The sequence below is a fragment of the Vicugna pacos genome, unplaced genomic scaffold (genome assembly GCF_048564905.1).
Source record: "Vicugna pacos unplaced genomic scaffold, VicPac4 scaffold_5, whole genome shotgun sequence".
Classification (NCBI taxonomy): Eukaryota; Metazoa; Chordata; class Mammalia; order Artiodactyla; family Camelidae; genus Vicugna; species Vicugna pacos.
This window is the reverse complement of record NW_027328726.1, coordinates 50,001-77,500: the sequence shown is the minus strand read 5'-3', so window position 1 is coordinate 77,500 and position 27,500 is coordinate 50,001. Positions and strand designations below refer to the sequence as shown.

Below are 27,500 nucleotides of genomic sequence, written 5' to 3'. Positions count from 1 at the left end.
TAATCTGTCGGTCTGTTTCTGTTTTGTTAGTTAGTTCGTTCGTTCGTTCGTTCGTTCGTTCGTTCGTTCGTTTTTCTTTTGGAAATCTGTTCACCTAGGACTATAACTGTTTGTACGAAACAGATAGTAATAGAATCTCAAGCCCATCCTACCGAGAACAAAACGTTTCAAAGAGAAAGAAAGGAAGGAGAAGGGGGAAAAATAAAAGTCTCTATATTTTCTTGCTTCCCTCTGTCACTCCTGATGGTTTAGATGTCTTCTTTTACAATTTTGTGTTTATTCTGTTTGGAATGAACGGGAGTGATCACCTTTCCGGGGATGAGTGTCTCATGTTTGTACCGTCCTGCTTCTTCTCTATTTAGAGTAGACCTGTGGATGTTTCTTTTCGCATGGGTTGAGTGTTGCAAAACTCTTTTAGTTTTTGCTTGTCTGTGAAGTTCTTTACCTCTCCTTCTATTCTAAAGGATAGCTTTGCTGGATAGAGTATCCTAGGCTGCATTGTTTTGTTTTGTTTTGTTTTGTGTTTCATTCAGGAATTTCAATAGATCTTGCCACTCCCTTCTGGCCTGACGTGTTTGTGGAGAGAAATCCGCTGAGAGCCTTATGGGGGTTCCCTTGGAACTCACTCTTTGTTTTTCTCTTGCCTAAAGGCATTTAGGATCATTGCTTTCTCCTTGACTCTGACCATCTGGATTAGGATAGGTCTCGGTGTGGGTCTGTTTGAGTTCTCCCTGTTTGGCACCCTCTGAGCCTCCTGGACTTGGATATCGGATTCCTTCTTTAGGGCTGGGAAATTTTCAGTCATGCTTTCTTCAAATACCTTTTCGACCCCCTTGCTTCTTCCTTCCCCTTCTGGAACCCCTATTGTGCGTAGATGGGCACGCTTTCGATGGTCCCGTAGGTCCCTGAGATTGTTTTCGTTGTTCTTTATTTGTTTTTCTCTCAGCTGTTCTGATTGGGTTCTTTCTGTTGTCCTGTCTTCTGGGCCACTTATTCGCTCCTCGGTGTGATCTAGCCTCCTTTGGACAGCCTTTAGACCACTTCTCATGTCAGCCAGTGAGCTGACCAGTTCTCCTTGACTCTTCTTTAGAGCTTCGATTTCGTTTTTGACGTACAGTATACATCTAAACACTATCACTTGGAGTTCCTTCGGTACTTGGATCTCTCCTTTTTTGAAATCTTGATCTAGCAGGCCATCCGTGTCTATTTTGTGGATCGTGCTTTCAGGGAATTTCTCTGGCTCTTTTCATTGGGAGTGGTTCCTCTGCTTCCTCATGCTGCTCCTATCTCTCTGGCACTGTGGCTTAAGGAGTATCAGTTATCTATTGTGGTCCTTAAGGAGTTTAGGTATTTATCTAAAGCCTATACAGGAATAAAACTTTAAAAGGGGGGGAGAGGGAGAGGGAGAGGGAGAGGGGGGGGAGAGAGAGAGAGAGAGAGAGAGAGAGAGAGAGAGAGAGAGAGAGAGAGAGGGAGGGAGAGGGAGAGGGAGAGGGAGATAGAGGGAGACGGAGAGGGGGATAGGGGGAGAGAGAGAGACAGAGACAGAGACGGTGGGAGGGGGAGGGGGGTGGGGGAGCCGGATTTTAAAAGAATGGAGGAAAAAAAGGTTTGAAAACAGTGTACAAGCAATAATAGAAGAGCAAGTGGAAGCAGAAGAGCGATCGAGGTGAGACGTCTTCTAAAAGCCTTTAAAAAATAGAAAAGATCAGAAAATAAAACACAATTGTTTCAAAAGTAAATTTTTAAAAGGTAATCGGAAATAGAACAGACTTTAACAAGAGATAAAACACAGGATTTGAAAAGGAGGGAGAAAGAAAAGGTTTGAAGACACTGTGTAATCAATAATAGAAGAGTAAGTGGAAGCAGAAGAGTGATCGAGTTGAGACGTCTTTTAATAACCTTAATAAAAAGGAGAAAAAAGATCGAGAAACGATATCTGAAACCTGTAAATAATCAATAACAGGAGATCTAAACCAAGAGAAGAGAAAAAGGAAAGGGGGTGGATGTTTAAAAATAATAATAATAAAAAGATTTTCAAGGAAACATTTAAAAGGGATTAAAACCGTCAACGTAGACGACTGTTCAAAAGTCAAGGTTAAAAAGGTAACAGAAGGTAAAACCGATAGAAGAGAGATTAAAAAAGAGAAAGGAAAAGGAAAAAAAAAAAGGGGGGGGGGGACGTGTTCCCGGCACCGCGGTCGGATGCTGCGTTCCTCCCGGGAAGGAGGGTGGCTGGCTGGCTGGCCGCCCGCCCTCTCCCGGCCCCGGTCGTTCCGCTGCTCCGTGCGGCTGTGTGCTCCGACTCGGGTCGGCGGCGCTCCTCTCCGTAGGTGGGCTCGGGGAAGACCGTGGAACCGCCCCGCCCCTAGCTGCGTCCCAAAACTCGGCTCCTTCTTAGTCATGGTGGCGCGAGTTCTCTGAGGTACCGGGGCAGAAATATCCTATCTGCCTCGGGCTGTAAACGAATCTCAGTCCTGCCTAGAAGGCTGCGGAGCCCCCGGGTGCGGATTCGAGTCTCGGCCCCGCCCCCGCCCGCATGCTGCACGCCAGAGGCTATGGCGGCTGTGGCTGCGTCCCGCCTCTCTTCTCGCGAGAAGCGCCGGTGATGGCGCCGCGGATCTGAGGAGACGGAGGCTACGGCGCCCCTCCCCCCAGGGCACACCGGCCGTGTTGCTTTGCCTTTCTTTTCCCGTCATGTATGGGGGGGGCGGGTTGTTCTGCTCTGTATCCCCTCCCGGCCGCCGCCCCGGTCCTCCGCCCGGCTCGTGCGGCCTGTCCCGGCCCCTGGCTGCCGGCCTGCGACTCGGGCTGGGTGTCGCGGGGACCCTCTGTGCCCGTTTCACTTGGATCGGTCGGTCAAGGGGTGCTCTGGGTAGATCTGAGGCTCGGGGGCGCCCCCTCCGTCCCGTCGGCCTCTCCGTTGGAGAGGGGCAGTTTTGGCGAACGAGCCCTATTCCTCCTCTGCCGCTCCCTCCCCGCGGGACCGGTCCCTCCCGCACTGTTTTGCTTTTTACTCTTTCTTTTCTCCTTTTCTCCTACCAGATTTTGGGCGTCTTTGTCTTTCGAAGAGGGCGGTGTTCTGTCGGAGTTCCGCAGGTGCTCTGATTGGCCAAGTGGGTCCGTCGATGTGAGTTTTGGTGTATTTGTGGGAGAGGGTGAGCTACGAGTGTCCTTCTACTCCGCCGTCTTGCTTCTCCGCGGGTTATTTTTGAAGAGTAGGTGCTGGGGATTGAACCCTGGGCCTTTATTTTTTGCATGCTAAGCACGGGCTGTACTGCTGGATCTCTAGGCCCTCCCCACCGCAACACCCCCCCCCCTTTCCCACCGCCTCCATAGTACTCGATGAATCTCCTGACTAGATATCTATGCTTCCTTGGAATGGGGCCGTCCGTTTCTTCATCGGATGGATGGACGTCTGTGGATTCGTCTCGTTTCTCTCCACTGCGGTGGGTGGCATCGGGGCGTGGGGTGGGGTTGAGTGGCGTGGGCTGGGAACTGTTCTTCACGTGTAGAGGTGGAGCGGAGCGATGAGGATGGTGACTTTTTCCCCCGAGTGCTCACGCCGGGTGATGGAGGCCTGTGGTCTCACTTGGAAGAGGACTCGGGTGACTGGAACAGAGCCCGTGTGGGGTCGTTGTGGAGGGAGGAACTCCACCCCCCCCAGCCCCAGCCCCAGCCCCAGCCCCGGCACTTGTACCTCATCGAGGGACGGTCGGCCGAAAACAAATGAAAGCTGTCAGAGGTGGAGGTGGGGGTGGGGGTGAAGGGGTGTGTGTGTGTGTGTGTGTGTGTGTGTGTGTGTGTGTGTGTGTCCCCGTTCCCCGTACCACAGTCCCTGGTCGAGGCCCCCCGAGCGGAGAAACGCACGCCAGGCCGTCCGTGCTCCTGGTTGTCCGGCCGCGTGTCCCCGCCGCCCAGAGATCCCGAACCGTCCCGCTCGCTCCCCTGCCGGGTGCCGTGTGCCACCTGCCTGTCGGCCGGGCGCTATTTTAGACACTGCGAAGAAGTCGGCCGGACGGCCGGGCCGGGCCGGGCCGGGCCGGGCCGAGCCGAGCCGAGCCGAGCCGAGCACGTCCAGGCCGAGGTGGGTGGTGCTGGGTTCGGAGGAGTGGGGTACAAGCGGGAGGCGGGCGTCGATGGAGGGGAGGGGGAGGAGGAGGGGGAGCAGGGATGACGATGGGCTGGGGGGCTTGGCGTGTGGGGTGGGGGTGGGAGGGATGGTAGCCATCCTATGACTTTCTCTCCCCACCCCGCCTTTGGCAAGTCTGTTAGAGTGACGAGGTTGTGCTGGTTTCTGGCTGGTGCACACCATAGTGATTGTGTTCTTCTTTTTCCTGGTCTTTTTCAGGAACCCTCGTCCCGAGGGACTGAATCTAGTGCCCTGTGCTGCGCGGTACGACCTAGGGGTCGAATCTGCCAGGAGAGGTCTTACAAGGATCTGGAGGATCCTGGAAAACTGCTACCATCCGGAATCCTACATGGATATTCAAGATCTTGCGGATGGATGGACGGACGGAAGACGGATCGAATGGAGGCCCCGCCCCATCCCCTGGACCCCTTGGCCCAGGAGGATCGTGATGGGTCTGGAAAGGACTCTTCCGACGAGGGTCTCGGGATGGACTTTCTCGGTCCGCGGAAGGTGTTTCTGCACAAAGAGGAAGAGAGGGGCGTTCTCGGCAGGAGAGCCCGAACCGCCTCCTTTCAGGGATCCGCTCCAGTCTGGGTCGGGGTCGGGGTCAGAACGCGACCACCGACGGCTCCCCTCCCTCGTCTTGGCTCTCCAACTTGGGAAACCCTCCTCCCTGCCCCCTCACCCATCTTCTCGTCAGCCTGCCTCCAGCTTCCCCGTGCCAACTACCTCTCTCATGCTGCCGGACTTTCCTCCCCCTTGGGCCGCCAGGAAGCTCTCCCACTCCTCCACGTGCTTTGGCTTGGAATCCCTGACAAACACAAGCGGTGCTGGAGGGCGGGGACGGGGGCGGTGGCAGAAGGACTCCCTTCATCTTATGGGAGCGACTTTTATCTCCATAGGTGGCGATTGAGAAAACACATAAAATCACTCAGAAGAATACCCATGTGTAGTCTCCCTGACCTAGATCCGTGTCTGTCTGTCTGTCTGTCTCTCTCTGCCTCTCTCTCCATTTCGCTATTCTGTGTGTGTGTGTGTGTGTGTGTGTGTGTGTGTGTGTGTGTGTGTGTGTGTGCCTTTCTGTCTGTCTCCCTTGTCTCTCTTTCCTCTCCTCTCCCCTCCTCTCCTCTTCCCTGTTCTCCCCTCCCTTCCCCCCTCACCCCTCCGCTCCTCTCTTCTCCCCTCCCCTCCACTCCTCTCCTCTCCCCTCGCCTCCTCTCGCTTCCCCTTCCCTCCCCTCTTTTCCCTCCTCTCCTTTCCTGTCCTCTCCCCTTTTATCCCTCCTCTCCTCTGCTCTCTCTCTCTCTCTCTCTCTCTCTCTCTCTCTCTCTCTCTCTCTCTCTCTCTCCCCCTCTCTCCCCCCTTCCCTTCCCTCCCTCCTCCCTACCCCCCCAACCCCTACCTTCACAGGGCCTCATAGATTGCAATCGGTTTCCATGAAATGTGATGAAGAGGGAATGAAGTTTAGAATGATATCCCCATGCCATCGAAACCTTCTTCCCCAGGGATAGCGAGTTATTTGTGGTTGTGTTTGTTTTTGTTTTTCTTGTTGTTGTTTTGGGGTGCAACGAGGGCACAGGAGGCGTTGGGAGTGAGGGTGATGTTTCTCTTTCTGTCTGTCTCCTCCTTAGGAAGGATTTTAAGAGGAGGGAGGACTCACAGAAATCTACCATCTCGTCTCGTACTGCAGCTGTGTTTGAGCTTCCTATACGATCTGGGCGGAACACTCCCCACCCTCACCTCAAGCCGCCATCGCCGCCCCCTCAGCCCCCAGCACCCCCGTCCAGTCCCGCGCTTGGGGCGGTGGTTGGGCATGGGGGGATGTTGGCGGGGTGGTCGTTGGTGGGGGTTGGGGTGGTGGAGGAAACCGGAAAACAGACCACTGTGGCACGTGGCTGACTGGGGCTTCAGGGTGAAGGAGGATGAATAAAATGGCCGGAATTAGGCTAACGGATTGCTTCGTTTTTGGGCGGGGGGGGGGGGGGAGAGGAGGGGAGGATCATTAGGTCATTCATTCATTCATTCATTTGCTTGGGGGGGGGTGTCATTCGGTTTCTTATGCTCGCCCTTAAAACGGTCGACTCTTCTGACTGACCGGTTGCTGCTCACGGTTCCAGGCCCGTTGTTGAAACTGGAAGCTATCGATCTTACTGTTTCTACTGTATTTCAGTCATTGCAAGTCATCATCGTGCTGGGTCTCTGAGTCCTTCTCCGAGGAGAAGGTCGGTCACGGGACTACTGACCTGACAAAATAGCCTGAGTGACCAAGAAGGCCACACCTTGAGTGCTTATGAGATAATGAGATCTAACCGCCAGCCTCTATAGAATGGGTCACCTGGGAGGCATCGTGACACCATGCTGAGTCTTCTGATGAGAAAACGATTCTGTGGATGGTGATCGATGCTTCATTGTTTGAGCTATGGCTCTAGAACCACCCCACCCACTCCACCCCCAAGGTGGGTACACAGTTTTGAAGACGCTAGCCTGCTGTGAATCCCCTTTGCCCGGCAGAGCGATAAAATGACCTCTTTTCTTCTAAGCTCCAAGACCTTGTCTCTGGATTCTTGGGCTCATCGGGGACGGGGGCCGATCTTTCGGCAACAAGCGTGCTTCAGAAACAACGGATGCCCGAGAAGGACACTCTGCCTCTCCCTCTTCTTCCGGGCCTGAAATGGGGAGGAAAAAAAATATCGCTTCCCCTGGAAGCCGGAGTCCAGAGCCCGCCATCCGGAGGGACTTCTGGCTTGGCCTTCTCCTGGGGTGGGGGGAGGGCACGCCACCGCACGTGTTCTTTGTCAACTCCCCATTTCTCTCTTCTCGAGTTATCTCTTTGGGAAGGCTCCCACACTGGATGAAAACAGACAGACAGGCTGGTATCTCTCCCTACCCCACCCTTCGCCCCCCAAATGACTGATCTTCTGTCCCATCAAAATCACCACTTGTTTTCCAACGTGGCTTTCTTGGATCCTGGAGGACTGACATCAACTTAGAGCCAAGATGGGCACAGAACTGAAGGACCTTCTCGGCTGGCCTAAGAAGTCTGTCATCGTGATGTGGGAGGTATTCTTCGAGGGACCTATCTCACTAAGTGCTTGACGGCCTTTTGGACTTTGAACCAACTTGGAGATAGGAACTAGGATGAGAGGGCCCCCGAAATAGCTCAGCAAACTCTTCTCCACCCTTAGAAGAGAGACAGACAGATAGACAGACAGACAGAGAGAGAGAGAGAGAGAGAGAGAGACAGACAGACAGACAGACAGACAGACAGACAGACAGACAGTGTGTGTGTGTGTGTGTGTGTGTGTGTGTGTGTGTGTGTCTGTCTGTCTGTCTGTCTGTCTGTCTGTCTGCCTGCCTGTCTGTCTGTCTGACGGTCTGTCGGTCTGTCTGCCTGCTTATTGTAGGAACTCTCTGTCAATGGAAGTATAGTTGACTTACAATGTTGTGTTCATTTATGACGTACGGCATAGTGATTCACTTATTCACACACACACACACACACACACACACACACACACACACACACACGTATACTTTTTCAGGATAGGTTATTACAAGCTATTGAACATAGTTCCCTGTGCTAGACAGTAGGACCTACTTGTGTACCTAGTTTGTATAGGGTGGTTTATATCTGCTAATCCCAAACTCCTGATTTATCCCTCCGCCTTACCCCGTTCCTCCACCCTACCCTGTCCCCTGTGTTAACCATCGGTTTCTTTTCCATGTCTGCGAGTCCAGTCTGTTTCTGTTTTGTAAATAGGTTCCTTGGAGTCTTTTTAAAATGGAGTTATTTATGTATGGATGGGTGTCTTGACTTACTTTCAGATCCCACCTAGAAGTGATGGCATAGGATATCTGTCTTTCCCTGGGTGACTGACTTCACTAAAACTATGGAACGCTTCACGCATGGGCGTGTGTCGTCCACGTTCAGGGGCCGTGCTGATCTTCTCTGGATGGTTCCCATGTTAGTCTATGTGCTGTGGCAGCAAGCGCTTTCCTTAGGGTTTTTGTCTCAACCTGAAAGCCAGCCCGGAGACTGAAGGTCTTCTAGTTGCCTCCACTATCTGCCTAGGACCCTCTCCACGAATGTTTCCCATTTTCTCTCACCCTTTTGCCTTGGCATCATTGAGTACGAAAACGCTCCGTCTCCTGAAGCCCTGCAGACTGAAGCTGGACAACGGGAGGTAAACGTCAGAGAAATGGCCACAACAGCTCCTGTGGAAACCATCCTCGGGCCTGTTTTCGGGGGAGCCGCTCAGAGAGTTGAGCCGAACACCCCAGGACATCATCAGAGGCATTTCAAACTGCTCGAGCCGTTTCGATGACCCCGATGTGTGGAAATCTCCTACCAGACTGACCCCCTACTCCCGGCCCTGAATCTGGTTTCTCATCTGCTCCGACGATTCACCTTTGTGCTGTACTTTGGTTGTCCACACAAGTGCCTCTTAGGCGATACCTGACTGCTTGCTCCCTAGGCCTAGCTTCAGAAGCCCATCGACACCACCGCCTCCTGAGACGAGATACTACAACGGCAACAGTTTCCTTGAACAGACCTGTTCTCAGAACTAAGAAACTGGGTCCATGAAACGCAGGCCCCCTAGGAAACCATTCCCTCCCTCCTGCCCCCAGACCGCACGCACGCACGCACGGACGCACACGCACACGCACAGTCAACAGCCCAGCTTTTAATGTGTAAAACTTCCAGGGAAGTTACAGAATAGGGAAATGTTGGGGTCCAGAGTAGGCTGCCCCAAAATGTGCCCGATGGATTATGCTGAATGAAAGGGACTTCACAAGTGGCCAAGGGGGAGGGTATAGGTCAGTGGTAGAGTGTGTGCTTAGCAAGCAAGCACAAGGTCTTGGGTTAAATCCCCAGTACCTCCGGTCAAAAATAAATGCATAAAATCGAATTCCTCTCCCCGCCCGCCCCCCAAAGTATACACTGCTGTATGTCAACTCTGTCTCAATAAAACTGGAAGGAAAAAAAGGAAGGAAAAAAAAAAAAAAGCATGATTTAACAAAAGAAAGAAACAAACAAAGAAAGAACTGCCCGAGGCAAGAGGAACACTCTGTCCCTCCTTTCTGCCTCCCTGGAAGCAGGGGAAAAAGAATTTTTTTTTTTTTTAAAGTCTCCCATCCCAGAGGAATCTATCAAGTCAGAGGTCTGCTTCCATGCCCTTCCATGATTCTCAAACGGTTTAGTGGGGTTTACCCAGGTTAGGAAAAGGAGGGGACTCCTTTGGCCTGAGACCAGGCGAGATTCTCCCCCTCCCTCCCGCCTCCCTCCGTGCAGTTGGGACGGGGTGGCCTAAGGGTGGGGAAATTGAAACCAAAAAACAAAAGCCGTTCAACGGAGAGGAGCCGGAGGCCAAGTCAAAGGCTCTGACCTGAGCACAGAGCTTTCTGCATTTGAATGAAGCGATTGAACGAGGCCCTGCCGAATGGATCCTCCTGACGTCCCCGCCCCCGCTTCCAGGAGACAGTCCAGTCGATTTAGGACCCGATTTGGGACCGATCGGTGGAGGAGGCCTGGGCGGCGGCGGCAGTGGCGGCGGCGGCGGCGGCGGCGGCGGCGGAAGCAGCGGCGGGGGGGCGGGGGGGGTGCGCGGGCGGGGGCGGGACCAACGGTCGCTCCAGCTCTGCCTGCCTGCCTGCCTGCCTGCCTGCCTGCCTGCCTGCCTGCCTGCGGGGCTGAGGCCTGAGGGCCACGCTGGTTCCTGCCACTCAGGGAAACTTGTGCGGGTGTTGCCGAAAGATCGCCCTCCCCAACCCCGTCCCTGAGGAGCCAAATAACCCAGAGACAGGGTCTTAGAGTTTAGAAGAAAAGAGGCAGCTTGATTGCTTTGCTGGGCAAAGGGGACTCACAGCAGGCTAGTGCCTTCCAAACTGTGAACCCGTCTTGGGGTTGGGGTTTCATGCTTCTGTGGACGAACAGGTTGGAGCATGAAAGGGAATCACAACAGGCGGGAGCATAAAAGGTGCTCATGATCAACAAGGGTCTCTGATAAAACTTCCTCCTAAATCTGGATGAGTGTCTGGTAACATGGGACCTCCTGGTGGTCTAGTAGGTCATCAGCCCGTGACCTTCTTTCTCTGGTCAGACTCACCCGGCGGCACCAGCGCCACGGAGGAACTCGGGGTGGGGGGGTGGGAGGGGGCTGGTCGTTCTCCTGAGCTTATCCTCCCGTGACTCCCTTCCTGGGGAAAGACTCAGGCGTCAAACATGATTGTCAATTTGAACGATCAGAGGAAGGTCCAATCAAACAGTTAGAATCGACAACTTTAGCTGCTTTGAACAGTGGGCCTGGGGCTGGGAGCGGTGTCTGGTCAGTCGAGTTTGCTGATCGTTCTAAAAGCAAGCAGTAAGCATAAAGCCCAAAATTGGCTTAGCCTAAGTGCGGCCACTTCATGATTCCTCCTTCACTGGGGGCCGAGGCTTGGGGGAGGGCGGGGGTGGGGGACACGACTGAGGTGGCGACGAACTTCTCCGTGAATGCTCGGAGCCGAACTGCTCTCTGGGCCTAGGTCCAAAAAAGGCCTGAGTCTCAGCTATGACAGGTTCTCTCTCTTTCTGGGCACATGGACTGACTCGCCCCGCATCCTCCCATCCTGTCAGACCCTTCGGACACGCACCTCCACCCGAGGAGTTCTTTGGCCTCGTCCAGAAAAAACAAACACACGCACGAACAAAACCAACCGAGCACAGAGAAACCCTGATGATCTCCTTGGACCCCATTCACTTCGGAGAGTCCCTCTCGTAGAAATCCCCTCAGCTCGACGATTTCACCATAGCCGCCTCCCTTTCTCTGCCGCAGTGACCCCCACCCCCACCCCCACCCCTGCGTGGGCCCTGTCCCTCTACCTATCAAAAACCAAACCCCAGGAGAAAAGAAAATCAGAATGCTGCTTTGAGCCACTGGATCTGTGAAAGGAACCAAACAGAAAGCCGAAATAACCAAACCAGCCGAACACCGAAAGCGAACAGACAGATACCCCAGAAAGAAGGGCACGCTGACCCTGGCCCCTTTTCTTCCTGGAATCAGGACATAACATAGATCTACACCCCACCCCCGACCCCACCCTCCCCAGATGTCTTCTTTATGCCGGAACGAGAGTGACGTTCTTAGTGTCAATGGTGCTGTTTTGGAAATGACAGGCCAGCCAAGAAACAAGCACCACTCGGAGGGTTGGAGTACTCAGATTTCTTACGCCGGCGGGCTCAGAGGGGCTTCTGCTCCTAAGCCCTGAGCACCCCCAAGACGTGCACGTGAGGTTTTCTAGGGTTAAGTACAAGCTTGGGGTATTCGGCCAATAGGCACGCGATAGCTTTAGCAACAACATTATCACAAGAGTAGAGGCAGTGAGGCGGCAAACCGACATTTCAAGGCCAGATATGTCTCTTTGAAAATCCAGCTGGCTAGCAAAGCATGAATAGGGAATCAGCAAACCGACACTTCTTAATTTAGATTTACGAGTTAGCCCAGCAGACCTCAGATCAGGAATCCGACACTTGTTACACTTAGATTTGTGACTTAGCTTGTTAGCCCATCTGGGCTTTTCCTTCACAGTGTAAAGCGGAGAAGGAGAGAATTCTGTACAAACAGACCTCGATGAAAAGAATCCTCATCCTCTTTTAGGCCCCCACCTCAACACACACACACACACACACACACACACACACACACACACACGCATGCACGCACGCGCGCGTATAGTTACTCCTGTTCTCTCTCTCTCTCTTTCTCTCTCCCTCTTCCTTTATTACTGATGTTTTTAAAAATGTTTACTGATAACGCAGAAAAAAATTGCTGAAGTGTTGTCCAGGAATGATATTCATTTTTGAAAACATGATATATATTGTAAAGGATTTGGGCTCCCTTAGAAAAATCCCAGTCCAGGCACGATTGTATAGCACCTCTTTTCACTTTCAAGTATCTCACTTCAGACAATAAAGTAGCCTGTCATCTTCCTTGTGCATGACGTTTGTAACTGGCACAAGTCAAACGGCACAAAATTCAGACCCAATCTCCTGATCCGTATGATTCTCATATTCTTTTTCTTTAGTGACCCCAGAAGCTATGGGTCTGTGCCAACCACCCGTGGCTGTTCACTATCCAGCATTTCTTCCATTATCTTTATGTTGTCCTGTTTCTTGGAAGTATTAGTGCAGCTACTTTTCCCGATGGTCTGTCTCTGTCTCTGTCTCTGTCTCTGTCTCTCACTCTTTTCTCCTTCTATTTTGGGGGGGAGGGGCATGGGTTTGATTAGGTAATTTATTTATTTTAATGGTGGTTCTGGGGATTGAACCCAGGACATCATGCATGCTAAGCAGGCACTCTAACGCTGATCTATATCCTTCTCTACACCGCCCCCCCCGACCCTCCAGCACCCCCCCCCCTCCCCGGCCAGGGCCTGTCTTTGCTCAACCCAATAGAAGAGCATTTATGTTTTGCCAGTTTTCTGGGTCCTTCTTTGTTTCATAAAACTGAGAAGAAATACGTGTGGAAGTTCTCTCCTATGAATTGAACAGACTGAAGATCCTTTAAATAACCAAATGAGGTGGAAGTGCCGAGAGTACCATACGGGAACACACCGAGACACATCATCATCAAATTGACCAAAATTAAGGGTAAGGAGAAAATATTAAAATGAGCGAGAGAAAAGCAACAAATAACATACAAGGGAACTCCCGTAAGGTTATCAGCTGATTTTTCAGCAGAAACTCTACAGGCCAGAAGTGGGTGGCACAACATATTTAAAGTGATGAAAGGGGAAAAGTGACAGCCAAGAATACTCTACTCAGCAAGGCTCTCGTTCAGATTTGAGGGAGAAATCAAAAGCTTCACAGATAAACGAAAGCTACAAGATTTCAGCACCATCAAGCCGGCTTTACAAGGAATGTTAAAGGATCGTCTCAAGTCATCAAACCCTAAGAAAAGAGAACAAAAAGATGACAGAGAAAGGGAGGGAGGGAGGGAGGGAGGGGGGAGAGAGAGAGAAAGAGAGAGAGAGAGAGGGAGAGAGAGAGAGAGAGAGAGAGAGGAGACCTACAAAAGATGGCTTTGCCTGTTTAGGGTCTTCCGTTGTTCCTTATAAATTTTGAAATTGTTTGTTCTAGTTCTGTGAGGAATGTCGTGAGTATTTTGACAGGGGTTGCATGGAACCTGCGGATTGCTTTGGGTAGTGTGGCCATTTTGATAGTATTGATTCTGCCAATGCAAGAGCACAAGACAGCTTTCCATTTCTTTGTGTCATTTCAGATTCTGGAGTATAGGTAACCTCCTCGATTAAGTTTATTTCTAGGCATTTTACTGTTTTTGACGCAATGGAAGTGTTTATCCCAGTTATAAAATTCTGGTTTTTAAAGTGGAGGAGGGGAAAAAAAAAAAAAAAAAAAAAAAAGGAAAGGAAAGGCCACAAATGGCAAAATATCCTCCTTTCTTACGGGTGAATTGTATTCCATTCCGTGTGTGTATATGTGTGTGTGTGTGTGTGTGTGTGTGTGTGTGTGTGTGTGTGTGTGTGTCCCCTCTTCTTTATCTATTCAAATATTGATGTGCACTTAGGATGCTTCCGTATCTTGGCCATTATAAATGATGTTGCTGTTAATAGCAGGGTGTGTGTATCTTTTTGAATTCATTCTTATTTTGCGGTTGGCTTTATTCCTTTGATAACTAGGTAAGTTTAAAAAGCTAAAGCGCTAAACCTTCCTGGAAACAATGAACAGTACGTATATGTAAATTAAAAAATATGTGTGCAGTAAAAAATTAAAAAATAAATACATGAATAAAAAAGAAAGAAAGACAAGGAAATTAGCTATCAAGACATGAAAGACATGGAAGAAACTTAGAAGACATCTTACTAAATCAAAGAAACCGGTCTGAAAATGTTACCAACTGGACAATTCCAACCAAAGGACATCCTGGAAAAGGCAAAGCTCTAGAAACAATAAAAAGATCGTGGTATCCAGGGGTTTGGGGAGAGGGAGGGAAGGAGGAATGAACAGATACAGCGTGTGGGATTTTTTTAAGGCGATGAAATTATTCCGTCGGATACCATAGTGGTGGCTACATGTCATTATGCATTTGTCAAAACCCATAGAACGTACGACATCAAGAGTGAACCGTCATGTAAACTATGGACTTTGATTGATAATAGCGTGTCCATGTCGGACCATCAGTTTGACCAAATAGGCCACACTGATGAGGGATGTTGAGGGGAGGGGAGGATATATGTGTGGGTGGGGAGGGCTGTGTGAGAACTCTCTGTATTTTCTGCTCAATTCTGCTGTGAGCCTGAAACTGCTCTAGGAAATAAAGTCTATTAATCAAAAAACAAAAACAAGAACAAACACAACGAAACAAAACAAAACAGCCAAATGAGGTGAAGCAGGATTCAGTCATCCAAAATGGAGCTGGACGGCCAGTGGGAGGAACTTGGTTACAGACATAGTCTTGTTTCGGGGAGGGGCACGTTGTCCCCTCCCTCTACACATCTTGAGTCCTCTGGGCTGGACTGATCCAAAAATGGACCCCAGACGGATCGTTGAGCAGGAGCGACAGGGAACCTCCTGTCTTTCATTCAAGCACTCATGTGTCCCCGAAGCAGGCAGCTTTTCTCCGTTTTAGGACAAGAAATCAGCCCTTTGTGCGAAATGGACCGGGCTGAGAGACTTTGGTTTTGGGTGACCCGTCTGTGAAGAATCGAGACGGAGTTTGGGTTTTGGGGGGGAAGCCCCTGAAAGAAGTCACGAGGTTGGTTGGTTTTCTCTAGGCTTCCGGGGCCTGAAGGCTCTCAGTGGGAGATCAGGGTGATTTCCTAAGTCCAGATGCAGGGAGGGCACCCTCCACGGAAGTGATTGATTTCCCGCTTTCAGGGAGACAGAAAGAAGAGTCTGAGGGTCCGGTCCCTCTTGCGTCTGCTGGCCGGCCCCTCGGCTTCTTCGGTCACTCTCATTTCTAACCTATCCGTGTGCCACGGAGGCACATACATGTTTGGGGTGGCCTCCCCTGGGTCCCGACACCGGCATCCATGGGGGGAGGGGGGCATGAGTGGTCAGAACTGTATCAAGCTCAAGGGCGCCACCAACCGGTTTCAAAAACAAATCTGCCAGCAGCTGCTAGCTGCAGCCTTGTCGTTTCAAAGTTCCCGCCTTGCTCTTGTGGTGTTTTCTTTCGTTTCCCCTTCTCCACTTGCCCCGTGGGGTAGTCTGGTGACACACACTTCCAGTGCTTCTTTCTTGCATCTGTGTCTCCTGGGCTGCAGTCCTAAGAACCCCCCCATCCCCCCCCAGCCCCCCCCCAATAAGCTCGTTTCTTTACCCTCCACCAGGTCTCCTGGCTTGGGAATCTCGGTTCACACCATGTGTCTCGTGTCCTCTCTGAATTCATGGGCCCAGCCATCCACCCTAAGGAGACGGAGGGAGGGAAGGAAGGCTTTGACCTGGCGACCTTCCTTGCCGGCATCCTCCGGATTTCGGACCCTTCAGTGTGCCACCCGCCACCCGCCATACCACCCTCACCCTGAGGCCTAGCCCTCGGGGCTCCGTCCACGCGGAAACCTGAACGCGGACGGACGGACCTGGATGGCGGGCGGGGTGGGGGTGGGGGGTGGAGGGGCTTGCTTCATCACCGCCGGAACCGTGGAGGCGACCGAGACAGACGCGTCCTTCAAGAGGTGAAGGGACACGTAGCCCGGGCTAGGTCCGTGCCACGGCATGTGATTTGGCTCTAAAAAGGAAACCAGGGGCCCGTGGAGCCGAGAGACCTGTGGGAGACAGGCGGGGCAGTTTCTGCGTGCACATGACTCCCTGAAAGGAGCCAATCTGAAAAGGTGGCATCCTGTAGGGTACCGGCTCTGGATGACGTTCATTCTCAAAAGGGCAAAAGCCCAGAGAGGGTGAAAAGATGAGTGGGGTTGTGTGTGTGCGGGGGTGAAGGTTGTGTCTCTCTCTCTCTCTTTCTCTCTCTCTCTCTCTCTCTCTCTCTCTGTGTGTGTGTGTGTGTGTGTGTGTGTGTGTGAGTGTGCGCGCGTGCGTGTGCGTGTGTGTGTGTGTGTGTGTGTGTGTGTGTGTGTGTGTGTGTTGTGGCGGGGGGGGTTGTTGATGAATAGGTGGAGCACAGGGGACTTTTAAGCAGCAAAACTCTCCGGTAGGTAGGCCCACGATGGGATGAAAACCAACGTGTTGGGTATGGCATTCCCTAAGATGGGGTGAACTGAAAGAACCCTTCTGGGTGTCTGCCCCTCAGCCGAAGTTTAAAGTCCTTCCTAAAGCCAGAAGGTAAAGACCCCCGTGAGCAATCTGAGCGGCCATTGCTGAGGGGTAAGAGCGAGGCCAGTGAATCCAGTGAAAGACTGACTGACTGACGTGGGGTCCTGGGTCCCTCGGCTCGACCCCCTTCCCCGGGAAACCGAAGCCTTCGACGCAGGGATGCGCTTTGACACGCTTATGTCTCATCAGAGAAGGTTTCTTCTGCCTGGCATTGTGTGACGGGGCCGAGAAACCCGTCCTCTCCTCCTTTGCATGAGGTAGCCGTCGCTCCCGCCTTGGCGCAGCGGTGAAGAAGGCTACCAGAAACACGGTTCTGCGTTTCTCTCTATACCGTGGGCGAGCGTCACGGCTTTTCCTTGCGTTTCACCATGCAGTCAGAGGGCATTATCAAAACTAAGCGTGCCATCCAAATTTTCCTTTTCCTTTTTTAAAGTGACTGTCAAGAACTTAGGCAGCATCGAGTGAAAACGTTGGGCACCTTCATCTCTTGGTTTGTATGGAGCCAGCTAGGTCATCAGACCCACATCACCATGATTTCTGAATTCTAAGATACTTTCAAATCCATGATATTGTACATTCCTGGGTCCTGGGATGTCATTCTGGTTGATCAGGTCAAAGGGAATGTGTCCCTCCGTAGCACTGATTAACACGTCAGCTTATTTAAACGACAACAGAGGAAATTCCCTTCGGGCGATATTCATTCCACACGCTCAAGGAAACCGATAGGTTGTGTGCCTGAGCCCACACAGTGTGACGCAAGAACGGGGTGGGGGTTGAGGGAGGGGGAACTCTGGCTAGTGTCCGGGACCTAACGGGAGATAGAGTGGAGGGTGATTTTTGCCCTTCTTCAGGGTCAGGGTGAATCGGCCCGAGGTTGACTTGTGCGCTCAGAAAGAGGGCCTTTATCGGATGCCCCGAGCCGACTTTTCTTTTCTTCTTCTTCTTCTTTTCTTTTTTCAGTTTTATTGATATAGGTTTGACATACAGCCCTCTATCAGTTTCAGGTGTACAGCACAATGATTTGACTTCCATAGATTGTGAAGTGATTATTAGGTAACTTTAGTGAACATGAAACAACGATATTTTAAAAGGGGGTTTAATCAACAGAACTGCTGTTTATGATGATCATCTATTCCTAAGAGAAAGGACAGATGAACACTCCAAAATGCAGGAAGTGCATAGGCACAGAATGATGAACAATCTTTACCCGTGCAGACGTTTTGACACCAGGATACGTGGAAAGCTGAAGTCTTAGAACATAGAAATATTTGGCTCTCCATTTGACCTGGAAATCTCCTTGTTGGAAAGAAGCTAATTTCTCCTCCTCATCCTCGTCCTCGTCCTCTTCCTCCTCCTGTCTTTTTAATTTAAAAAACAAATTTTTTTTTAACAAAAAGTTTTTATCTTTTTGGAGGGGGGACGGGTCGTTAGGTGTCTTTATCTACGTTTTAAGTAATTATTTAGATTTATTCTACGTTTTCAGTGGTGGTAGTGGGGACTGAGCCCAAGGCCTTGTGCATGCTGAGCACGCACTCTACCGCAGAGCTCTACGCTTTCCCAGAAAGGAGCAAATTCCTAAACATAGAGCTGGATGAGCAGGTCAGCTTTTTGATCTCATAGAAGCAGCGGCCCTGTTCTCTGGGGGAACCGTCCTTATCTTGTCCGTCTCGACAACGTCAGAAACGTCTACATAGCTCACAATGGCCTGAGACTGAGGCCAGGGGGCTGAATCAGGTAGAACCTGAAACCAAATGGAAGAAACAAAAAAAGGGGGGGGGGGGCACGCGGAGGCCTTTTTAAACGTGCACACTGCTGCGAGGGCTCCCTCGTCGAAACTCTAATTCGCAGCCTTCTTAAGGAGAAATATACATCTGAAACGTCTTTTTTTCCACGCAGAGTTTAAAAGCTTTCACCCTCCGAGCCGAAAAACCTTACCCGTCCCATCGGTTCTTTCTAAGTGAGTGGGTTCTCTAGTGTCCTACGCGTCTGCTGGGAAACAAGCTGCTGGAAAACAAGCAACTAGAAACCAAGCTGCACCAACATTTCCATGAGCTTAAAATCTTACATTCACACTTAACTTGCTTAAAAATGCACACGCTTGCTTTGTTTTCATGTTTTACACAGTAGATGACCTAGAACATGCATGATGCTAAAGAAATTGTGTGAGGGGCAATCCTGAGATTGACCGTGAGGGCACAAAGGATGGCAGATATTTCCTTAGGGTAAAACAATGGACGGTCATGGGAAGCCAGATCAGCCATTAACAGAACTTGGTTCTGGCAGGAAAGCATGCGGTTTAACCCCGGGGAAATATTTGCTATCTCGAGATGTCCCAGAGGCAATCACAGGATATACGCTTAGAAATTTTGCATCCCCGGAGGAGGGTGATTGTTCCTGGAAGGGTTAGGCCTGAAATGAATCAGTTAGCCAGCAAGCAGAACTTCGTGCTTCTGGTATGAAATATCTAAAGCCCCACCTCTTTGATCGCATATCTTTTTTTTTTTTTCCCCCCCTGAGCCGTAGACTCCCAATAAACAGGCTGTCGACCAGGCTTTTGGCACTCTAGATCCACGAGACCTTGAGTCCCCTGGTCCCATTTTTGCTCTTTACTTTGTCTCTTTGTTTCTTAATTCTTGCGTCGCCCGTCCTCAGACACGGTCCCGAACTGCGCTGGACGCAGCACCCGTCCTACCCGACTCATGAGTGACCTATAGTTTTTAAATGAAAGCTACAAAGTCTCTGGTCATGTCGATCTGCTGGTCTCGTCTGTATGAGACAGGGCATTACCTGAGTTTCAGAGACATACACAGACACACACAGACAGACAGACACACACACACACACGCGCGCGCATGCGCGCGCGCGCACACACACACACACACACACACACACACTCTAAAGGGAAAAAAGAACAAAGAAAGAGAAAGAGAAAGAAAAAGGCTCAGGGGAATAAAGGATTCGCTTGCTCTCTGTGACATGACCCAGCAGACCTAGTTGTCACAAGACAGGAAGCTCAACTCTCCATGTTTACATTATGTGTTCCTGAGCTTTCTTGCAGAAAATTCTCATGCATTTCTTTCCCCTCACGGAAGTCTTCTCTATTCCCCACAGAGCCTGGGGCGATGGCTCTGCACCCTGGAGGCGCCTGCGGCCGAGCCAAGATATTGGATGATTTGTGGAAGTGATCAGTGATCCTGAGACAAAGCCCTTCCTTTAGGTAGAAAAGCAAGTGGCCCCTGCTGCTCAGGGAGCTGGTGCTCCCCTTCCCCCCCTCCCGTCATGCCACCTTCTCCTTTGTGCACAAGCTATCGCTTTCGCAACAGAGCTTGGCTTGCCTGAGAGTCTTGTGGAAGCCATCCTCATTTCTATGGTACTGCCGTCCAAGGATCTGGAAAGGGCCCAGTCCCATGTATGCATGTAGGCACGTGTGTACGTCCCCGGCTTGTAGGCCTGACGTGTTTCTCCCTCCATATACACTTGCCAGAGTTCATTCACGAAAGAGCTCTATGGAACTGGTTTTCAAGGGAACATGCAGGCAGGGAATGCGAACAGGAAGGAACCCAAATGTTTTCCTTCAGGTTGACATGATCTGGGACAGATCCTTCCATCCAGAAAACCAAATGTCAAGGGATTGGTCTCGTGAAAAGAGCCATGTCTTGATTGTGATGAGCAGCGTTCGAGGTGAAACTTTTTGCCTCCCTAGGTTTACCCCGAATCCTTGAAGTTCCTGTGGGTTACCTCTGTCATGAAATGTGTCAGCCAGAAAAATAAAATAAAATAAAATAAAATAAAATAAAATAAAATAAAATAAAATAAAATAAAGAGTCTGGGAGCGATGGCTGGCTCGGTCTCAAGTCTCAGGAAGTGTTCACATCCCAAGCAGTCCTGGGGGGTAGTGTGTGTGTTGGGGGAGGGGGGAGGCGGCCCGTCTCTGAAAAATTGGTGCCTCCTCCACGTAGTTTTTGGTCCCTTGCAACTGGAGCGTCTGGCGACGTCCCTGGAATGTTTAGATCGTTTCCAAAGAAGATGAGATACGGAAGCGTTCGTTCCTGGCTCCATGAGTCGAAGGGGACGTGCTTTGATATCCTTCTGATAGGAAAGACTCGAGATCTGTCAGTGTGTTGGCCGACATGACTGGTATACCTTCGGAGGACGGATGGACCGACAGACAGACAGACAGACAGACAGACCGGAATACACACATACTTACTTACTTACATACGTACGTACGTACATACGTACATAGATACGTATGTGCATACATACATATATACATACAAGTAAAATAAAATAAAATAAAATAAAATAAAATAAAATAAAACAAAACAAAACAAAACAAAACAAAACAAAACAAAACAAAAGGATGCTGTGAGGAGAAAGTGTCTGTTTCTGGCTAGGACCAAATCGTGTCCGTACGTGGACCGGTTGGGAAACACTTGTGTCCCAGACGGTTCACCGTGACTTCCTCGTGAACATTTGCTGTGACCGATTCGGGCTTGCTTCGGAATAGTCACGGTCTCCGGAATAGTCACGGTCTCGTTCTGAGGAACGTCTCCTGGAAAGCATGTGGAGACCATCTTCGTCTGCCGTCCTTAGGAAACGTTCCAGCAGAGCGGGTGTCCGAGAGCCTCTAGGGGCGATGGCTATGCTTAATGGACTTCTGTCCATCTTCAGGCCGAATTTCGTGGAAGCATGCTGATCTGGCCAGCTGACAAGTCTGAATGGGGGTGATTTTTGGTAGAAATGCGCGTCCTTGGAGAGACCAGGGGAAGGGGAGCATGTCTCAGTGGAAACTCTCGTACAGCGTGATAGAGATGAGAATGCGGTTCTGTGTCATCATCTTTGCGTGCTTCCCGCCACCCTCCCCCTCCCCACCCCGCCCTGCCTTCCACTGATACGCTGGGCCACGTCACGCGTGCTTCGAGTTTTCTCCGATAGTTGGCCAACGCTCTTCCGACTCCCGTTGCCCATGGTTCTCCCGCTTTGGACTTGGCATCCTCGAGAACCAAAGCCGCCCTTTCCCTGAAGCCCCGCCGAGCCGGACTGAGCAGCTGGACATCTGCTGGAGAGAGATCACTGCCGTGTCCCCTCTCGAGACCCTCCTCCTGCCCATTGCTGTGGAGGCCGCTTGGAAAGTGGACCTGAACCCGCATGCGTTTTTCAGGCCGCCCGAGCCTCTTCGAGCCCGACGCCTTGACATCTTCCAGAGTGGTGGCGCTCCGGACTCACACCCGGGGTTTCTCGTTGGCTTCGGCCACGGACCTTTGTCTTCCTGGAACGAAAGACCAGACCGGTTTCATCAGGTGGAACCATCTGCCTGGTGGCGGGACTGTCGTGGAGCCCTATGGACCACCCCGAAATGTATGTGCAGCCCAAGGGTGATCTCTCCAGCTGAACAACCATCGAGGCCCAAAAGGATCCCCCCCCGCCCCCGCCCCGGGAAGAAAGAAACTTTGACCTTGACCCTTAGCTGCCCGAATGAGAATTTGGATCGGGGTTGGGTAGGGTGATGGAGATCTCCCTTGGCCCAGTTCCCGTGCGCAGGACTTTCAATGACTGTGTCTTCCTGAAAGGACACCCGCCCCCTGACCATGCTGTCTCGTCATCAGTTTGTTTCCACGAGGGATGAAGTGTCATTGTGTGCACGGCAAAGTTGGCCGCTGCCTGTTCGGTCCGCCATCGCTCCGTAAAGGACCGAGGAAGTGTGCGTCGTGACCAGTGACAGATTTCGGAGCCCGTGGTTGGTGGACGGGTGTGTATCTGTTATCCAGGTCACGCGCGACGCGGTGTGTCGTGGTGTGGCCCGCCCGGCCACCCCACCTCCCTTCCCCCATGGAAAATCAAGAGAGAGTATTGCCCGAGACAGACGAAAGTGCAGCCACGAAACCTAAAAGGATGACCCTGGATGTCAACTTGGAGGTGGCTAGGAGACGGCTGAGCATGCATAGGACCACACTGCCACCGTGTGGGATGCTGCACATGTGTCGCCGTCGTGGTTTTCAGCTCCTCCACCTATTGCCCTCACCTACATCCACTCTTTATCTCACTGAACTCTTTTTGAACTCTTTTTTTTTTTTTGGGAAGACAGTGAGAATTTTCTCTCTCTCTCTCTCTCTCCCTCCCTCCCTCCCTCCCTCCCTCCCTCTCTCTCTCTCTCTCTCTCTCTCTCTCTCTCTCTCTCTCTCTCTCTCTCTCTCTCTCCCCTACTCTCTCTCATAATTGACCTGACAATAGGATGTCAGTTTTCACGTGTCCAACATAGCGATTCGGGATTCTTCCATGTTCCACACGATGATCACCGCGATGAGTCTGGTTACGGATCCGTCACCGGACAGCGTCATGACAATAGTATGGATTGACTCGACTCGCCCTGCTGTCCATGACAACCCGTGATTAATGTATTTAATAATTGGAGATAACTGGAAGCTTGTACTTATTCCTCTCCCTCACCCATTGCACTCATTGTTCCTTCTTGGTATCCATGAGCCTGTTTCAGCTTCCTTGCATATGTTCCTGCGTATTGTCTTGGGGATTCTGCCTCGAAGTGACAACATCCCTCTTGGACTTAGGTCACTTGGTTAACATCATCCCCTCAAGGTGTAGGTCTCTCCAGACCACGTGACACTGTCCATTCGTCCATCCGCGGGCCCTTAGTGGAACTGCCGGGTCTTCCAGGAGTTTCCTGTGGGATGTTTTGAGGGACTTCTGTCCTGTATTCCCTAATGGCTTTCCTCCACCTCCGTTTTGCCCTCTCCCCCTCGCCCCCACCGCCAACCCCTGTTCCGTGTTGCCTTCTGTCTTCTGTCGGAGAGCGGATTCTGTCAGGTATGAGTCCATAGCTCTGTGTCCGCCCGCCAGCCCGCCCACCCGGCCCCATCGAACGGTGGTCTCTATCACATGTTCCGTCAGAAGCAGGCACTTTCTGCTTGTTTTTGGAACTTGCTGTCGTGATTCCAGGTTCTGGGCCTGTCTGGATATCTCTTAAAAACAGAAATGCGTGCGTTTTCCCCCTTTTTTAATTGTTTTTGTTTACTTATTTATGTATTTACTTGCTTACTTATTTACATGTATTTATTTATTTAGGCTTTTTTTTGTTGTTGTTGTTCTTGTTGCTGTTGTTGTTTTTGGTTGTTGTTTGCTTATTCGGGGAGGGGAGGTAATTCGTTTCTTTTGCTGGTTTGTTGCCTGACTTAGTGATTGCCTGACTCACCGACTTCCTTATTTACTTGAACGGAGGTCCTGAAGATCGAACCCTGGACCTTGCGCGTGCTGGACAGGCACTCTGCCGCTGAGTTCTACACACCATCCTCCCCCGCCCCCGCCCCTTCCCCATTTGGATACAAAATAATTTTTTTTTTCTTTTAAACTGAAAAAGTCAGTTTGGGTCTCCTGCCCGTGTTTCATCATTGGTTTGTTGGCTTCTAGGAGGTGGAGTTGACCGAGTTCTTGGACTGTTTAGGAGAGGAACCCCTGATGGGCTGTGGTGGTGCTTTTTCTACATTTTTGTTTGTTTGTTTGTTTGTTTGTTTGTTTGTTGTTGTTGTTGTTTTTTGTTAAAACCCCAGAGTAAGTTCTACAACTTGATTTCCCTTTGGTGGTGGGTTTTGTCGTTTGTTTTCATGTTTTTTTTTTTTTTCCACATGGGGCTACAGTTTCCTTGTCCACGTGTGACTGTGTGTCAAACACACACACCGACACACACACACAGACACAGACACGGGCACACATGCACACACAGACACGCGGATGCCCATGCACAGTGTTGTTCTGTGTAGATGCACTGAACCTCGATTTACCGAGCGGGTGGCTATCGACTCGCCCCCCCCCCCCAACCGCCGCCCGCATTTTTTTGTTTGACGTCCGTGTTCTCACGACCGACCGCGAGTGCGTTTTCCCCACGCGCCCATTTGTTGTCTTTGGGCTTTGTCGCGATCTGTGCCAAGATCGATTTTTCTTTCCACTTCGATGGGGTTGACGGTCTTCATCCTTTCTTTTCTAGCTTCTGGGCTTTGCCTGTCTGCTTTCAAAAGACCTCCTGCATTCGAGAGGACGGACTCCAAAGCCGATTCCTGCGTTGTTCTCGGAGCGCTCGCCTGGTTTCGGTTTGCCAGCCCCCGCCTTCCCTCCCTGTTTCCCTCCTCCCCTTCCCACCCCCCCCCCCCCGCCGCCGGGAACCCGGGATCTCGTCCTGGTCGCTCTGGGCCACCCGCCGGCGTGTCCGTGTGATCTCCCCCGCCCGGGGAATCGCGTGGGGAGCGCGTCCCCTTCGCGGCAGCCGCCCGCCCGGCCGGCCGTGTCTTGCCAAACCCCGGCTCCCTCCGTCCTCCCCGCCCTGATCTGCTGCCGGGGTGGGTCGCGTCGCGTCGCGTCGCCTCATGCCGCCGTGCCGTGCCGTGCCGTGACGAGGGTGAGCGGGCTCCGAGGCGGACGCCACGGGGTCGCGCCGGCCGGCCGCCCGGCGCCTCAGCCCGGGACGGTCTCGGGCGTTTGGGCGGCCGGCGGTCGGGATCGGTTCCGGGGACGTTGGCGACGGCTGTCGGGCGCCATCTGGCTGCCGCTCTTGAGATCGTCCCTCTTCTCCCGAGCGTCGGCGACCTCGGCAAGGGATGGGGCTCGGCGGCGGGGCCCGAGGCAGACTTCGGGGAGGCTGGCGACACCGGCGGTGACAGTCCCCGTGGCGCTGAGCCGCGGGCGCGTCCTGCTCTCGGCGCAGATTGGACTCGCAGGCTGATGAGGGGGTGACTGTCGCCGCGCTCCCGGGATCTCGTGTGTAGGGGGAGGCCGTGTGGCCTGGCCTGGTCGACCAGCATCCGCCTGTGCCCCTGCAGCCGCGGGGACCGACCCGAGCCGATCGGACACGGCCTGCGCCGTGCCGCCGCGGGGGAAAGGGACGGGGTGTCCCGCGCCCGGGCCGCCGGCGGCTAGGTGGTCCGGCCCTCGTCTGTGTCCCTTGGACGACTGCTCCCGAGGCGAGGAGCGGCCCGGGCCCAGTGCGGTGAGGCCGGGGACGGGCGCGCTGGGGTTCCCGGTCGTCGGAGGCGCCTCCTTGGATGAAATGTTTTCTGAGTCCCGATGGACCCGGAGACGTGGCTGGGCCGGCCCCTGTTGGCGCGGGAGGCCAGGGAGGGCGCCCCCCGGCCCGTAAGCCTGCCCGCGTGGGTTCCGGTGGCATTTGAGGGACCGAGACTTCATCCGGACTCGGGGACCGGCACGGGGGCGTCCTGCGAGGGATGTGGGGGAGGCAGGCTTTCCCCGGCCCGGTGCTCGGGAGCGGTCCCTCGTGGGGGGCCCTCTCCTCGGAGGCGCCTCTGTGGCATCTCCCCGAGTCCCCGGCCACGCGGGCGAGAAACGGGCAGGGCGCCCCCGGCCCGATCCCGTCTCCCTCTCGTCCCTTCCCATTCCCACTGCTCCTCCTCAACCCCTCCCCCTCCCCCTCCCCCCCCCGGTCGATCAGATGGCCCCCGAGAGCTTCGGGGCTGCCATTTATGGGGGTAGGGCTGGGGGCAGGTGGCCGGACCGAGGTCCCGGGGCCCCCCCTGCAAATCGTGGACCCGACCCGTTTCCGGGCGCTGTCATTTTTCCTTTCGTGTTGGGCATTTTCTGCCAGCAGATAGGTGCTGACACGGTCTTTCTCGGTGTCTGTCACCGAGTGTTGGGTCTCCGGACGCGTGTGGGGCTCTTGGGCTTTGTCTCTGCGTGAGCCCTGGCCTGGTAGAAGCTGACTCTGCTTCTGACACTTGAGCCGCCCGCTCGGGCCTGCGCGCCGGCTCTCGTGTGTGCGTCCGGCTGACGTGGCCCGTGGTGCCGCCTCCGGTCTCTGGTGGCCCGAGGGCGGTGGGGTGAGGTGGCGGCGTGGGTCTTTTACCCCGTGCGCTCCCTGCCGCAGGCACCCGGTGGTGGCCGGCACGACCCCACCCTCCCAGGCTCCGTGCCGCGTGTCAGGCATTCTCCGCCTGGGGTCGTTGGCCACTCTCCTCGTAGAGGAACGAGGAGTGGGTGGCGCCTGGCGAGGCTGAAGCAGGCCCCCCCTCTGGTGGTTGTCCTCGCCGGGCCCTCCCTTCTGGCTCTGGGGCTTCCCTGCCCCATGGCTCGCTCGCTCGCTCGCTCACCTGACCGATGTGGTGACGTCATGCTCTCCCGGGCCGGGCCTAAGCCGCGCCAGACGAGGGACGGGACGTTCATGGTGAACGTGGCCTCTCTTCTCGTTCTGCCTGCGGGCCCCTCGCCTCTCCTCCACCGCCCGTGGGTGGCGGGGGCAAGGAAGGGGTGCGGACTCCGGCCCGACCTCGGTCTCCCGTGCCTCGTGGTGTCGGCGGGGCCGGGGTCTTGTGACGCGGCAGACACCTCTCGCCTCCTCGCCTGCTCGGCGTCTTGTCTCGCGAGCGGCCCTCCCCCGCGGTGGGGGAGGGCTGCCCCCGCCGCCACGCCACGTATCCCCTCGCCGGGGTGCGAGCGTGTCTCGCCTTGGCCCTCTGTGGTGCCCCTGGAGCGCTCCAGGTTGTCCCTCAGGTGCCCGAGGCCGAGCGGTGGCATCGCTTCCCGTCCCCAGCGTGTCCTCTCGGGTAACCCCTGCGGTGGTCGTGTGTGCCGAGCCACTCTCTTGAGCAGTGGGGGAGGGGTCGAGACGGTAAGCGAGGCGTGGCCCCGCTCCCCACCCTCGGTTGGGGCCGGGGCCGCCTCCTGGTCGTCGTCCTCACCCTGTACGGGGGGGACTGACGTGGCCGGGCGCACGCCGGGTGGGTCCCCCCCTCTGCGGGGCTCGCGCCCGGGCGTGGGAGCGGACGTGGTGGGGCCGGGTGATGTGCCGGTGGGGGCGGGCGCCTGTCTCGTCCCCACGCGGCCTTGGGTGCGTCTCCTCGCGAGGCGGCACGGGCTTTCCCCGGCCCCGACCGCGAACGCTCGCTTTTCGGCCCGCTGCTTACCCCTACCGCAGGCCCCTCCTGCCCAGCCGAGCGCTGACGTCCGCCTCGGTGGACTTCCGTAGGCCTGAAGGGGGCCCCCGCTGGGTAGGGGGCGATGCGCCCTCGGTGAGAAAGCCTTCTCTAGCGATCTGAGAGGGGAGCCTTGGGGGGTACCGGACAACCCCCAGCCGCCGCT

At 53.4% G+C, this 27,500-nt stretch overlaps 1 non-coding gene across 1 annotated transcript; it reads right to left on the bottom strand.

Annotated features, from left to right (window-relative positions):
• Positions 1-8,016: 8,016 nt before the first annotated feature.
• LOC140692484 (U6 spliceosomal RNA) lies at positions 8,017-8,125 on the bottom strand. Its single transcript, XR_012068055.1, has one exon. It is a non-coding gene; the product is annotated as a U6 spliceosomal RNA (small nuclear RNA).
• Between the last annotated feature and the right edge of the window lie 19,375 nt (positions 8,126-27,500).